This window comes from Diuraphis noxia, unplaced genomic scaffold (genome assembly GCF_037042655.1).
Source record: "Diuraphis noxia isolate RWA-SAM2 unplaced genomic scaffold, SU_Dnox_SAM2 contig0001, whole genome shotgun sequence".
Lineage (NCBI taxonomy): Eukaryota > Metazoa > Arthropoda > Insecta > Hemiptera > Aphididae > Diuraphis > Diuraphis noxia.
The window spans coordinates 84750136-84765638 of NW_028301711.1; the positions used below are offsets into that span (position 1 = coordinate 84750136).

The following is a 15503-nucleotide window of genomic DNA, read 5'->3' on the forward strand; positions in this document are numbered from 1 at the left end:
GAACTTGCACATTAATGAATTAATTAAAAAAGTTAGATGTATGTTCAGTAAATTCGAAGTACTTAGTAGATTCTTATTACCAAGCACAATGCGTATGCTAGCTCAATCGATTTATTCTTATGGAATATCTGCGTGGGGTGGTGCATATGAAGTACACTTAAAAACATTAGAAACTACAATAAATTCCTTGATAAGAATTTCATTTAATAAACCTTATAGAAAAAGTACTGATATACTTTATAAACATTATAATCTAATAACGCTAAAACAACTACACGCTAAGGAAATTTTGCTAAATTTATATCATCTGAAGCGTGGTGCAGTTTCTTTTACACATAGTTATGATACTCATCAAATTGAAAATAATGTTTTTAGACTAAGAAAGTGTAGTACAGAATTTGGTAAAAGAGTCCCTTTTTATATTAGCATCGAAATTTGTAATAGATTAGGTATTAACATCAGCAACTATAATAGTTTTAATAGCTACAAAAAATATATTAGTGCTTTAGTTAGATCTCTATTGTAAAATTAAGATATATATAGGATACTATATTATGTATTTAAAATTAGTAATTCTTTAATTATATAATAGTTTATTTACTTGTTATGTTATGTTCTTTGTTATGCTTTGTTCTTTTCTTTATTTCTTTTTTAGCTTTTTACTTATATACTGTACACTATTATATTATATTATTATTATATTTAAACAGGTTTTAGTTATAATTTTGACAACTATGTATTTAAGTATAGAACTCTGTGTCTCCTTCACAAGCTTTGCTTTTTGGAGTCATCATCATTTCAAACTTTCATATTGTTATGTATTTTTATTTTTCTCTTTATATATTTGTGAAATGAAATTGAAATAAAATTTATTATTATTTATTTATTAATTGCTGAATTGTCTACTTCAAATATTTAATTTATATTATTTTAACTGCACAACTTTTAAATTACCTACTTATCTATCTATAATTCTTAAGCTTTAAATAAATGTTAGTATAGTATTGTATGTTGATAGCTGAATATGATTTTTAAATGGGGGGGGGGGGGGAGCCAAAGCCAAACTATAGTAAATTTTTCAAACATAAATAATAAACTATATAATTATGTAAATTCTTTGATATCACCAATGTTTAAATATATGATGTAGGGTACTTGGATGATAATATGATATTCAAAAATTATCTTTAGCTGCATATACATACCTATCTTATTTGATTATGGTTTGTTGAAACATAGAATTGAAAATCTTGTTTAAACTATGACAAGTGAAAGAACAAAAAGAAGAAGAGTTAAGAAAGAGCTAGAATCTATGCAGTTTGATCTTAACTTTTCAAAATTGCAAAAGAAAAGACAACGTACTTATTGTAAAGAAGCGAATGTGAATTCCAATGATGATTTTATTGCTTATAATCCAGATGACAAATACTATGAACAAATCAGTACTCCAATATGTAATGATTATGAACAAAATATTGAAGAAAATTTTTTTTTCAGTCCTGAAATAACATTTTGTAATGTAAATGAATCATATTATAATCATATTAGGATGGAGTCTCCAATAATTAACCTACGTCTATTTTTTTGGCATTAAATATACCATTTTTCTATCCCTGTAGTTATTAATGAAAATGAAAATTACATTATATACTATTTTATAAGTTCAATTGCCAATCTTAAAATTAAATTTGAGTCTTATAAACGTTATATGAAATGATAAAAAAATGTATTCTATAGTTTTTAAATTTGTTTATTTACCTATTCTACCCGAAGCTATCTTGTCGTGTGCGCTCTACCGGCGACATTACGACTGCAGTAGGATGCGCTCTACCGTTTTTACCACTCTAATAAGTAATATAAAAAATTATTATTTTTATTACACCATACATGCATACACAGGTGATAAGTACAAGCATTAATTGTATATACAGATAAGTGGAACTATAGGAAAATTTGGAAATCGGATTTTTAGATTTATTTTATTCCGACAAACATTGCATTTTAGATAATTTTGAGTAAGTTTATAATATTTTATAGGCCGGCACGGATTACGATTACAATTTATAGATTGAAAAATAAAATTATTATAATATAAATGAAATCATAAAGTAAAAAATAATAATATACACGTAAACCATATTATAGTCAATATAAGAAATAAAAAAAAATAACACGTAAAATTAAATAAATAATTAACCTATGAGTCAAATGTTATACCATATCAAATGTTGCAAACAATTATAAATTATAATGTATTGTATAAAATGCTATATAATATTTATATAAGACCGTTTGTCATCGTCTCGTCTTTTTTGAAAAATAATCAGAAAAATAAAATAAAATAAATATAATAATTATAGGTAGTTAAAAAACTTGTCATGTCTCTCAGAAACGCATCAAATGTGCCAATCTTGTTACGATAGTAAAGATAAATTAGGTAGTAGAGCGCATACGACAAGCGTGCCGTAATTGCAGGTAGACAGCAATCTATGGTAGAGCGCATACGACAAGATAGCCCTACCCGACCATTTTCAATATATTTTTAGTATATTTTCTACAGGGGGATCTTTTTAAATGTAAATAAAATATTCAGTTTTTAAACAAGTTTTTTTTTTTATAGTTTCCTGAGAATAATACATTTAATGAACCAATTGAAACTATTAATGAATGTGATTTATTCAAGCATAATTTATGCCAATGGGCAGTCAATTTTAATATTAATCATAATGCTTTGGATGGATTATTGGTTATTTAAAAAAAAATTCCAACATTATCACAACTTCCTAATGATTCACGTAGTATTTTAGATACCAGAAAAATAAATGAAACACAGTGCTTAACTACAATAAACCCTGGTTTATATTACCATTTTGGTTTGAGATCAGCTATTCTGGAACATTTTAAATTTATTTCATCAAATAATATTGATGTTATCAAAATAGTTATTGGCATTGATGGCTTGCCTATATCTAAAAGCAGTGCAAGTCAATTATGCCCATTTTGGCTTATATACGCCCATTCAAGAATTCTGTGTTTCCAATTGGTATATACTGGGGCCATGAGAAGCCTGAAGATTCTAATTTATATTTAAAACAATTTTTTGTTGAAGCTAAAGAGTTGTTGACAAATGGAGTTAGTATTAATGGAATATTTTTCAAATTTATTATCGATGGATTTTCACTTGATGCCCCTGCTAAATCGTTTGTTCTAAAAGTCAAAGGTCACAGTGGTTATGATTCATACACCCGGTGCATAGAAGAAGGAGAGTATTTGAAAAATAGGTCATGTTCTCCATACACAGCAAGTAGTGAAAAAAAACGCACACATGATGACTACATTAATATGAAGTATGAAGAACATCATGTTGGGAACACAATCTCTATTTTATCAGATTTACCTGGTGTAAATATTGTAGATACATTTGCATTAGATTACATGCATCTTGTTTGCATAGGAATTATGAAAAAATTAATTCAATTATGGATGAACAAGGGACCATTGAATGTCCGAATACCTAATTCTGTTGTAAAAATAATATCAGACCAACTGGTATCATTTAAAAAGAGTGTTCCTTGTGATTTTTCCCGAAAACCCAGGGTCTTAAATGAATTGCCAAGATTTAAGGCTACAGAACTGCGACAAATCCTTTTGTATACTGGACAGGTCGTTTTCAAAGACAACATAAACAGCAACTGTTATATGCAATTCATGGCACTTAACATAGCCATGACTATATTATTAACAGATAATATGAAAAAAAAAATACATAGATTTTGCTAGAATATTTTGTTCAAAATTTTGAAAATCTCTATGGCAGGCATTTTATCTCGCATAATGTTCATGGGCTTTTACATATCTCCGATGACTATACCCATTTTGGCCCTCTCGACAACATAAGCGCATTTCCTTTTGAAAATTATATGAAGTCCCTTAAAAAAATGATTAAAAAACATGATAAACCATTACAACAAATTATTAAAAGATTCTATGAACAAAAAAATATAAACACTCAAAAAAACACCAACACAGAAATTGTTTTTAAAAATGAACACACAAATGGGCCTATGTTAAATGATTTAATAGCACCACAATTTAAAATTGTTCATTTACTTAACACAAAAATCAAAACAACATGTATAGCTGATCAATTTATATTAACTATAGACAATAATATGATGAAAGTCTTAAACATTGCTCATACTAAAGATACTAATGAAATAGTTTTTATTGGGAAAATATTCCAATCTAAAAGACCATTTTATGTACAACCACTTAACTCAGATATTTTTAATATTTATATTGTTGATAATTTATCTAATGAGCTATGTTGGATTCCAATGAAAAATTTTTAAAAAAAGGTTATGTTATTGGAAAAATTTAATGAAAAAATAGCTTTGCCTATTATTCATTCAATTAATGATGATTAAACTTTTGAAAAAAAAAAACAATTTTTGAAGACACCTAGTTTAATTTTTTTTTTTTTTAAACCTATTTAACCTAAATTAGTTTAATTTTATGTTTACAGTTATATATTTTGTACATTTAGTATAAGTATGACTTATCACATAGTTATATTCAAAAAAGAAAATGCAGTTGAAGTTGTACCATCTCATTGGCTGTCAAAATATGGAATTACTTGTGCTTGGCCACATAGACATCTTGATCCAAAAAAACAGATTGAGAAAAAAACAAATCCTAATACATTAGATTTCAATTGGTATGATGTTCGTATTTTAGCAAAAGATATTGGTAAGTAAAAATATTCAAATGAAATAGTTGTTAATTTGCAATAAAAATTGTCTAATTAATATAAGGTCTATTTCTATTCATAGTTTGTTAATTATAATATTACTATTTAAAATGTTTTCAGCAAATTTAAAAGATGCCAAAACCAAATGTAGTAAAGCTACATTTACCTCAGATTTATCAAAAAATGAAAATAAAGAAACTAGAAAACTTCGATGCAAAATAATTGATGATGATAATGATTATGGTTTTCATTTAAAAAAAAAAAGAAAAAATCTTTCCGCGTGTATAAAACCGTCAAAAATATTTAGTCCTTCCAAATTAATTTCTGATACAGGTATACAATGAAAGTAAAATTAAACATAGTTATTATAATATAATGTTGAATTTATAATTTTTTTTTAGACAATTCAGATTTTGATGACTCTGATGCTGACCGTACATTTATTCCTCCGAATATGAATTCATGTAAGATATGAATAAATTACAATTATTATTTATTTTAACGGTAATATATATATATATTCATTTAATTAACCTTACTCAACTTTGTTAGGTATAAAGAAGTCTCCTGTAAAACATTTTGAAGTAAAACTAATGAGTGATAATAAGCAAAAAAACATGTATAAAAGCAATATTTATCGATCGCCTTCTCAAAAGCTATTTCATGATGGTAATTATAGTATTACATTTAAATTAACATACATAAAAACTAGAAACACCATTAGCTGTTGTTTATGCTAACTATATATATATATATATATATATATTTGTCATTATTATTATTATATTTTTATTATAGGACTAAGCTCAAAGCTCAAATATTATTAATTTAAACTCACCATCGTCAGGAACATGGAAAGTAACTGATGATAATAATTTAAGTTCCACTAAGTCGTCAAAAAGAAAACTAAATTTTGATTCAATGTTGCAAAAAGTTAATAGGAATTGTGATAGTAATCACCGTGTCAGTCAATCTCCAAAACATTTTGGTAAAATCAAACTTACATTTGCTAATCTATATGAATCAAAAAAAGTTTCCTTATATTAATTTTGTACTTTAAGAAATCATAAATACAAATGTGCTTAAGTCTCCTACAAGAAACCGCCAAATTAATGATCACAATATTGATGGCGTTACTACTACTCTAGCTGATTTTAACGCGTCACCTATGTCTTATTGTAGTCCTTATACTAATGATGGTAATACAATAAATAAATAATTTGTATATTATTCAAAAACATAACTAAAATTTGTTAAATTCATATAAAATGAAAATTGATAATAATTTTTCAGGTTTAAAAAATATTTTAATAAATTTGACTCGTTCCATTACAAACATAAAGTACGATATGAAAAATTATATGATAAAGATTGATAGGATTGAAAATATGTTGAGTGATTTACATACAAATCAAAATAAATCTTTTTCTAAAGACTTAAATTGTTTAGTCAATGAAAGTATATATAAATTCCCAATGACAAGTATTGATGAGCTTAATATATTTGAAGAAAAATTAAGTGACATTGAATTTCGACAGAAACTGGTGGGTTTTATAAATCTTAAATAATTTTTGTATAAATTGAATTATAATTTTAGTAAAACATAATTAATAGTTTTATTATTTTGCAGGTAAATTACTTGAGTAGATTAGAACGTGATAACGTCTCAGATATGACACGTCAAATAATGTCCAAAATGTTTCATAATAATTTATTATCACAATTTTCATATGCAGGACAAAAACATAAAATGGTATTTTCTACGCTTATTTCCTGTTCAATCATATTTGGTAATTTTTTTTTAGTTGTATGTTTCTAGTTTATAATACGTTATATACTAAATACTGTTTATACAATAATATGTGTCAGAACTGCTATGTTAAGTATGATAAAGAGTAACATAAATAGAATTATCCAAAAGAAAAGGCTTAATATTGAAGTTTTCTCATATGGTACGGTATTGGTATGCAAGCCGATAACACATATATTTTACTGCAGTATATTAATGAAATCATGCTCCTGCTAATACCTTAAATATATACAATTACAACTTAATTTTTTAATTAATATCATACAATAATATGTTAATTAAATATTAATAATGAACCTTAATATTTAATTACATAATATAATACATTTTTAATAGGTATATAGCTATTCAATTATTTCTAAATGTACAAATCTTTTAAAATGAATTAATTATGCAATTTAGTTATATTTTATTTACATTATGAAGTTTAAATGATTTGGTTTATTTCTTTTTTAATATATTTATTATGATATACCTACCCATTTAAATTACAAATTGTATTCACTGTTTGATAAAACCTTGTTATTACTTATTATCATATCTTATCATGTACTTTATATCAGTTTTATTAACTATATAATTTTAAGGTTATGGTTATATTTTATAGTAGCTAGTACGCGCTCATTTTTTTTGATTAGATGTCATACTGTTTCACTTTTTTCATACAAAAATATACAGTCCACTCTCGACATTCAACAGAACAAAACCTCATGTTCTTTCTTACACTCATATACCTTTTTCTATAAACACTAATGGTCCTTCGGGCCGGATCCTTCAGTTTTTACATCCATTCGCATCGACTCGTACACAAGTGCGTTCGATACCTGCAGAATTACACAAGTAAATTTACATGCGGCGCTCGAAATGTTTAGTTCCGTACGTGTAGTTACGCTCGCGTAGTTATCGTTTCCTTCGCCTATAACACATTCGCATCGTGGTAATATACATTCACAATGGATCTTAAGACGCTCAAAAACAAAGGCAAACTCATTCTGAAAAAACGAGAGAAGCTGACCGAAGACGTGGTTAATCGCTATACAGATGAGGAAGCTCAACTTCAGTTGAACTTACTGGAAGATGCTTTCAGTAAGTACAACGAAGCCTACGATTTGAAAATAGTGGAAGCCAACGACGAGGAGATCGACAAGCTCATAGAGGATTTAGAAACGGTCAGTGACTACTATGTTAAAGCTAAGGGTAAATTAACAGGTCGGTTACATGAACGGACAGCTGCGACAAGCGTGTCTGAAAAAAGTGAAAACTCTAACAATACACTTAGACTGCCACCGATTAATATACCTACATTTGAAGGGGATTTCGATGATTGGTATCCATTTAAAGACCAATTTATCTCCATCATCCATTCTAACTCCTCTATCGACAACACACGTAAGATGTACTACCTCAAGTCGAGCCTGAAAGGTGCAGCAGCTCAAATCATCGAATCAATGGCAACTATTGGGGACAATTACCTAGAAGCGTGGACACTCTTACTAAATAGGTACAACAACGAACGCCTAATTGTACAGAGCCATGTTCAACAACTACTGACACAAACCGTTCATCAAACGGAAACCGCCGTGGGCCTAAAGTCATTACTTGACAGCACAAACAAACATTTAAGAGCGCTATCAGTACTACAACAACCAGTAGACAAGTGGGATGCTATCATCATCGGCATCGTTGCGACACGTTTGCCTACAGAAGTAAGAAGATGTTGGGAAATCGAGTCTGCGTCTTATCCTGAAATACCTACATGGACAAAACTTAAGAGATTTATTGAGAATCGATTACAAGCCTTGAATATGTTACAATACAAACCAAGCACTGTAAGTAATGTTATCAATGCTGGTAAGACAAAACAGTTCGTTAGAACTACAGCGCATTTGGCTACTGATAGTCAAACCAACAATCAGTGTTCAATATGTACACAGAACCACATCATTTACAAGTGCAATACGTTTATGAAGTCGAAACCCAGTGAAAGATTGAATTTAGCAAAAAAGGCAAAAATATGTTTTAATTGTTTGCGCACAACACATGGTGCGAATCAGTGCACAAATGAAAAGACTTGTAAAAACTGTGGTTTAAAACACCATACACTATTACATTTGGACATAAAAAGGGTCAATACACCAGAGGGTGAAAATACTACAAGTGATCAGGAAAAGGAGCATGGATTTCTAAGTACAACATCTCATCTAGGAGCGGCACACCCTACCACGTCTCAGAATGTCGTATTATCAACAGTATTAGTACATGTGAGTGGCAAGAATGGTCGAACAGTGTTATGCCGAGCACTACTAGATTCTGGATCACAATCACATTTTGTCACATCGTCTTTGATAACAGACCTAGGTATTAACAGAACAAAAACACGTGTGATTGTCAACGGTATCTCTTCAGCAGAGACGACTGTTACCGAGATGGCCGAGTGCACAGTGACGTCCCGCTTAAACCACAAGCAGTATCAAATCACTGGCTTGGTAACACCACGTATTACTGTTAACTTACCTGTCGACAAACTGGACACATCAAACTGGCATCATTTACAAGGCATACAATTGGCCGACCCTACATTCCATTTACCAGGAAAAATTGACATGCTCATAGGAGCTGAATTCTTTTATGATATTCTTCAAGATGGCAAACATGTTGGACCAAAGGGTACTCCTATATTACAGAATTCAAGGTTTGGTTGGATCGTGGCGGGTTGCAGTAGCAAAATAATAAAAGATGATCTCGCAAATATTACTACAAATGTTATTACATGTTGTACCACGTATCAGCAACTTGAGAAACAAATTGAAAATTTCTGGAATATAGAAGAAGTGCCTAGAGTGACAATTATGTCAAAGGAAGATCAACTCTGTGAAGAGCACTTTCTTAAAACATTTAAACGCAACGAAAATGGACGTTATGTTGTTCGATTGCCGTTTAAGGAGACTCCACATTCTATGAACAGTTCATATGACATTGCTGTACGAAGATTAGCTCAGGTGGAGAGGTCTCTTATTCGAAATCCGTCGGTGTACAACCAGTATCGTGAGTTCATGATTGACTATCTTCGACAAAATCACATGGAACCTGTGCAACCCACTGAAGACAGTCCGGTCATCTTTCTACCTCATCATCATGTTTCACGTCCCTCAAGCGTCACTACCAAATTGAGAGTTGTATTCGATGGATCTGCTCTCATCTGTAATGGAAAATCATTAAACGACATGTTACATCGAGGTCCTAAGCTACAAAGAGACATTGTAAGAATTATCACTAGATTTCGAATGCACAGATATGTTTACACTGCTGACATACGTCAGATGTTTCGACAAATAAATATACACTCCAATGATCAGTGTTATCAAGGCATTGTGTGGCGAAATCACCCATCAGAACCAATAGAACAGTTCAAATTGAAAACTGTCACCTATGGTTTAATAACTTCTCCGTATCATGCTCTCCGTACACTAGCTCAACTAGCTGTTGATGAACAAGTGAATTATCCAGAAGGATCCACAATACTTAAGAATGACTTCTACGTTGATGAAGTCATGTCAGGATGTAACGACATCAATGATGCTAAAGCCCAAATACAGCAGTTGATTGACCTTCTTCATCAAGGTGGGTTTGATTTGAGAAAGTGGGCCAGCAATACACCAACCCTTTTAGAAAATATTCCAGCTGAACACCAATCGTTGCAGATCTCAATGCCCGAGCAAAACAGTGTGTCTGTGTTGGGAGTTTCATGGAACACTATAAGAGATACCTTTTCATTTAAAGTAGAACCTCTACCATGTTTGGAACGCATCACTAAACGCGAATTATTAAGTGAAATTGCACGCACTTATGACCCATGTGGATGGCTTGCGCCACTTATAATCGTCGCCAAGATACTCATGCAACAATTGTGGCAGACTGGTACCGAGTGGGATGATCCTGTGCCTAACCAACTACTTGAACATTGGATCGCTCATCGGACATCATATAACCATTTACAACATTTTGAAATCCCACGCCATGTTGGTAACATCTTAGATTGCCAACAAGGTTGCTTCTTACATGGATTCTCCGACAGCTCTGAACGTGCATATGCAGCTGCTATCTATATCGTTTCAAATAACACTGGACATTTACTGGTGTCAAAAACAAGGGTTGCACCATTAAAAAGGATTACCATACCTAGACTGGAATTATGTGGTGCTACATTATTAGCACAACTGATGCACTCATTGATGGAATCATTCCAATTAAAAATTGATACAATAACAATGTGGACAGACTCCACAGTCACATTACAGTGGATACAAAGTGACGCCAACAAATGGACCACTTTTGTATCCAACCGAGTGAGTCAAATACAGTCATTAGTTCCGAGAGCTGAATGGCGACATGTACGTTCTGCAGACAACCCTGCTGACCTGGCATCCAGAGGAGCTTCTGGTGATCAACTCGTAAATGACCATTTGTGGTGGCATGGACCCAGCTGGCTGTCTGAAAAGGATAAGTGGCCAAATGTCAATTCAAAAACTAAAACGGTTTCAGATGCAACTGAAGAGTTAAAACATTTACCTACTATCACTGTATCACTGTTGGGCAATATTGATCCAATAGGGCAAGACCTATTGATGAAATGCTCAAATTATGAACGCCTCAACCGCATAGCTGCTTACATCTATCGGTTTTGTTACAATTGCAAAACACCAAAGCGGCTGTCAGGACATATTACTGTGCCAGAATATAAACAAGGAGTACTTTTCTGGATCCGTATTGCACAACACTATGCATTTAGCGATGAAATGAAACGAATCAAGTCATCCAAACCAGTTGCGACAAATAGTGTGTTAGCTAGTCTTGATCCTTTCATTGATAATGAAGGTTTGCTGCGCGTTGGTGGAAGACTTCGGCATGCTAACATATCTTATGGTCAGAAGTATCCGATTTTGTTACCTAAAAATCATCCATATGTATATTTAATTATAAAACATGTTCACTTATATTACTTACATTCTAGTCTCGAAGTAACTATGTCAGTGATTCGACAAAAATATTGGTTGATTCACTGTCGCAGCACCATCAAGAAAGTCATACATGACTGTATACCATGTGTACGTTCTCAAAAGGAACTGTGTCAACAAATCATGGCTGATCTCCCGGCAGCTCGTGTTACCATGGCTCCTGTCTTCGCTCGAGTTGGAGTTGACTTTGCTGGGCCAATAACAACCAAACCTGTTGGAGTACGTACACGCACAGTTACAAAGTCATACATCGCACTATTTGTGTGTATGACAACAAAATCAATACACCTGGAAGTGGTGAGTGACCTAACTACGGAGGGATTTATTGCCACTCTCAAACGCTTTGTTAGTCGTCGTGGGTGTCCATCTGACATCTATTCTGACAACGGTACTAACTTTGTGGGTGCAAATAATAAATTAAAGGTTCTGTATAACTGTCTTTCCAATAATGAATTTCAAAAATCAATAACTACACATTGTGTTTCTAATAACATAAATTGGCATTTCAACCCACCAGCATCCCCACATCATGGTGGTTTATGGGAGGCTAATATAAAAAGTACTAAAGTCATCCTCTATAAAAACATGGGAAACATTGTATTTACCTTTGAAGAACTCAATACAGTATGTTGTCAAATAGAAGCTATATTGAATAGTCGACCTTTGTGTGCACTTGTTGACGGTACTGTATTGACACCCGGCCACTTCATTATTGGACGTCCACTGTTAGCTGTTCCTGAAGACGACATCGGGCCTATTGTCAACCATCGAAAGCGCTGGAACATTTTACAAAGAATCACCCAGACTTATTGGAAACAGTGGTCAAATACTTATCTGAATAATCTACAACAACGATCCAAATGGCGCAAACCTCAAGATGATTTGGCTGTAGGCGATATAGTCATACTACGTGACACTGGAACACCTTCTACTCAATGGCCCATGGCGCGTGTAGTCGAAGTGTTTCCCGATCCTGCGGACAATCATGTACGAGTTGTACGCATACGCACCTCAAAAACTGAACTCATACGTCCTATTACAAAACTAGTCAAACTTCCTATTGAACATTGAGTTCCTACATTTATATTAAATATTATGTAACATGTATTATATAAAGTATTATGTTTTGTTAATTTTTTTTAAGCTCATTTATATGTTTCATATTATGTTATTGTTTTGAGACTATTGCTCAAGGTGGGCGGTGTTTGATAAAACCTTGTTATTACTTATTATCATATCTTATCATGTACTTTATATCAGTTTTATTAACTATATAATTTTAAGGTTATGGTTATATTTTATAGTAGCTAGTACGCGCTCATTTTTTTTGATTAGATGTCATACTGTTTCACTTTTTTCATACAAAAATATACAGTCCACTCTCGACATTCAACAGAACAAAACCTCATGTTCTTTCTTACACTCATATACCTTTTTCTATAAACATTCACTGTATAATTACTAAAACTTAAAAAAACTAATAAGGATTGGCAATTTGGCAACATAATATAATAAGAATAAGAAAGAACTGGTTTTATGTTTTAGATAAGAATAGTTATTAATTAATTTTATATTAACTTGAACCATTTTGATAATATATACAATAGAACACAGATGTTTTTACAATATATTATACAATATTGTATTGTACTGCTTATATTAATAAAACAAAATATACTTAATATTTTAGAAAATGTAAGAAGTGTACAAAAGCATCGTAACTGCATAGATCAATAAATATTAAAACCAATGAAATTCTTCATGGCAAATGCAAAATTCAGAGAGGAAAAGAAACAAAAAAAAAATCACTCTCTTTGATTGATATTATCATTTATCTATACTATTATATAAAATTGTAAGGGTTTTTCTTAGACCGCGCTAACCGAGAAAACTACTGAACCGATTTGGTTGAAATTTTTTTTGGCTGAAACCCGACACTCCGCTGAAGGTTATAGTAACACTTTTGTCAATAAAAAAAAAGTATAAAGTTCATACAAAATCAAAAACAGAATCAAAGTAGTGGCGCCCTCTTTCGGCCAAAAAATATACTAAATATTTTTAGTTGTTACGGTTCTATAGGATGCAGATCCAAAGAGGATGAGTTGTTCTTATATAAAATGGAAACATATGGTAAACTTATTGTATGACATATAGTTACTATTGGTTACTGATAGGACAAGGTTATTATGAAAGAATATTTTATGAAAATCCACCCGAAATGTAGGAAATCTGTATGTCAAAAATACAACAGTGGCGCCATCTGTCTAGAAAAAAACAAACTAAATTATAAAAAATTTAGTTTATTGTTGCAGATTAAAATAATAATAAGTAGTGTATTATATAGTGGTTGCTATTGGTTTATCGGGCATGTTTGTATATTATACCCGGCCACGCGTTGCTGTGGCTAAAGTTTTTGTAATATTACATTATAGTAAACAATCTAAGAGAACATCAGTCACTGGCATCAGCACACCGGCATAATTTGTACTTAGTTTTTTTACCTTTTTTTCTTACCCAAATTTTGAGTAAGTGGCCAATTCATTATCATGCCGAGAGCGCAAAGAGCACGCATTAGCAGAAGAACTGCTAATGCATCTCGAATGTATAACAGAAGGCAACAAAATAACACACCAGAACGTTCTCAAACACGTGCTCAGGAGCAACGTAACGCTTTGAGTATGAAATCAGCGTTTAATTATCAATCCGAGATTGATTATTTAAATATTAAAGCGCTTCAAATTGGACGAATGACTATATTATGTCCGAAGTGCCATGCAAAAAAATGGAAAGATGAAACCCATGGACTTTGCTGCGCTGACGGTAAAGTTGTTTTACACCAATTTGAGGATCTTCCAGACCTAATTAAAAGTTTAATTGATAATTCTCACCCTCTATCAAAACATTTCTTTGATAATTCTAGACGGTATAATACTCTGTTTCAAATGACATCGTTTGGAGCAAACGAAATAAGTGAAGGGAACTTCATGCCCTCTTTTAAAATTCAGGGTCAAGTGCATCATTTAATAGGTAGTTTATTACCCGAAATTGGAAATAATGCTAAATTTTTACAAATATATTTTATGTCAGAGTCGGATCAAATATCTATTCGAACAAATATGATTCCAAATATGAAAAGAGGTCTCATTGAATCATTGCAAACAGTTTTGCGTGAAAATAATCACCTCATACAGAGCTTTAGATCTAATCTGGAGTCGAGGTCTTTTGATGAGTTGCAAAACTTTAAGTAATTATTCATGCTGACAGAGTTCCTCAAGATGAACACAGAGGTCAATATAATGCACCTACCATCGATGAAGTAGCTGTATTATTAGTTAATGAAGATAAAGGTCCCAGAGATATAGTTCTGCACGGTCGGAGTGGACAATTGAGTCGAGTTTCCGAATTGAATAGATCTTATGATGCACTGCAATATCCATTGATGTATACTAGAGGCGAAGACGGTTATCACATTAATATATTACAGGAAAATAACCAAAATCGAACCAAAACTGTATCCTGCATGCAATTTTATTCTTATAGGTTTATGGTTAGAGAAACAAGTCTAAATCATCTACATTATTACAAAACATTATTCAGCCAATTCGCCGTAGATATGATGGCAAAATTGATTTCTGAAAGACTACACTTTATTCGTAACCATCAAAAACAACTACGTGCGGATGATTATGTTCACCTCCGAGATGCTGTTAACAATGATGCAAATATTAATGCTAATAACGTTGGGCAACAAGTAATTCTTCCTTCCTCTTTTACTGGCTCCCCACGTTACATGCATGAAAGAAATCAGGATGCCATGACTTATGTTCGTAAATTTGGCCGTCCAGATTTATTTATTACTTTTACATGCAACCCGGAATGGCCGGAAATAAAAAATGATTTATTTCAAGATCAAAAGTCGTTTGATAGA

General features: G+C 31.7%; 3 pseudogenes; all 3 read left to right on the top strand.

The window, feature by feature from the left end:
* Positions 1–1261: 1261 nt before the first annotated feature.
* Positions 1262–4427, top strand: LOC149062198 (uncharacterized; annotated as a pseudogene).
* Positions 4428–4553: 126 nt separating this feature from the next.
* Positions 4554–13393, top strand: LOC149062199 (uncharacterized; annotated as a pseudogene).
* Positions 13394–14533: 1140 nt separating this feature from the next.
* On the top strand, positions 14534–15141 carry LOC149062200 (uncharacterized; annotated as a pseudogene).
* Positions 15142–15503: the final 362 nt, after the last annotated feature.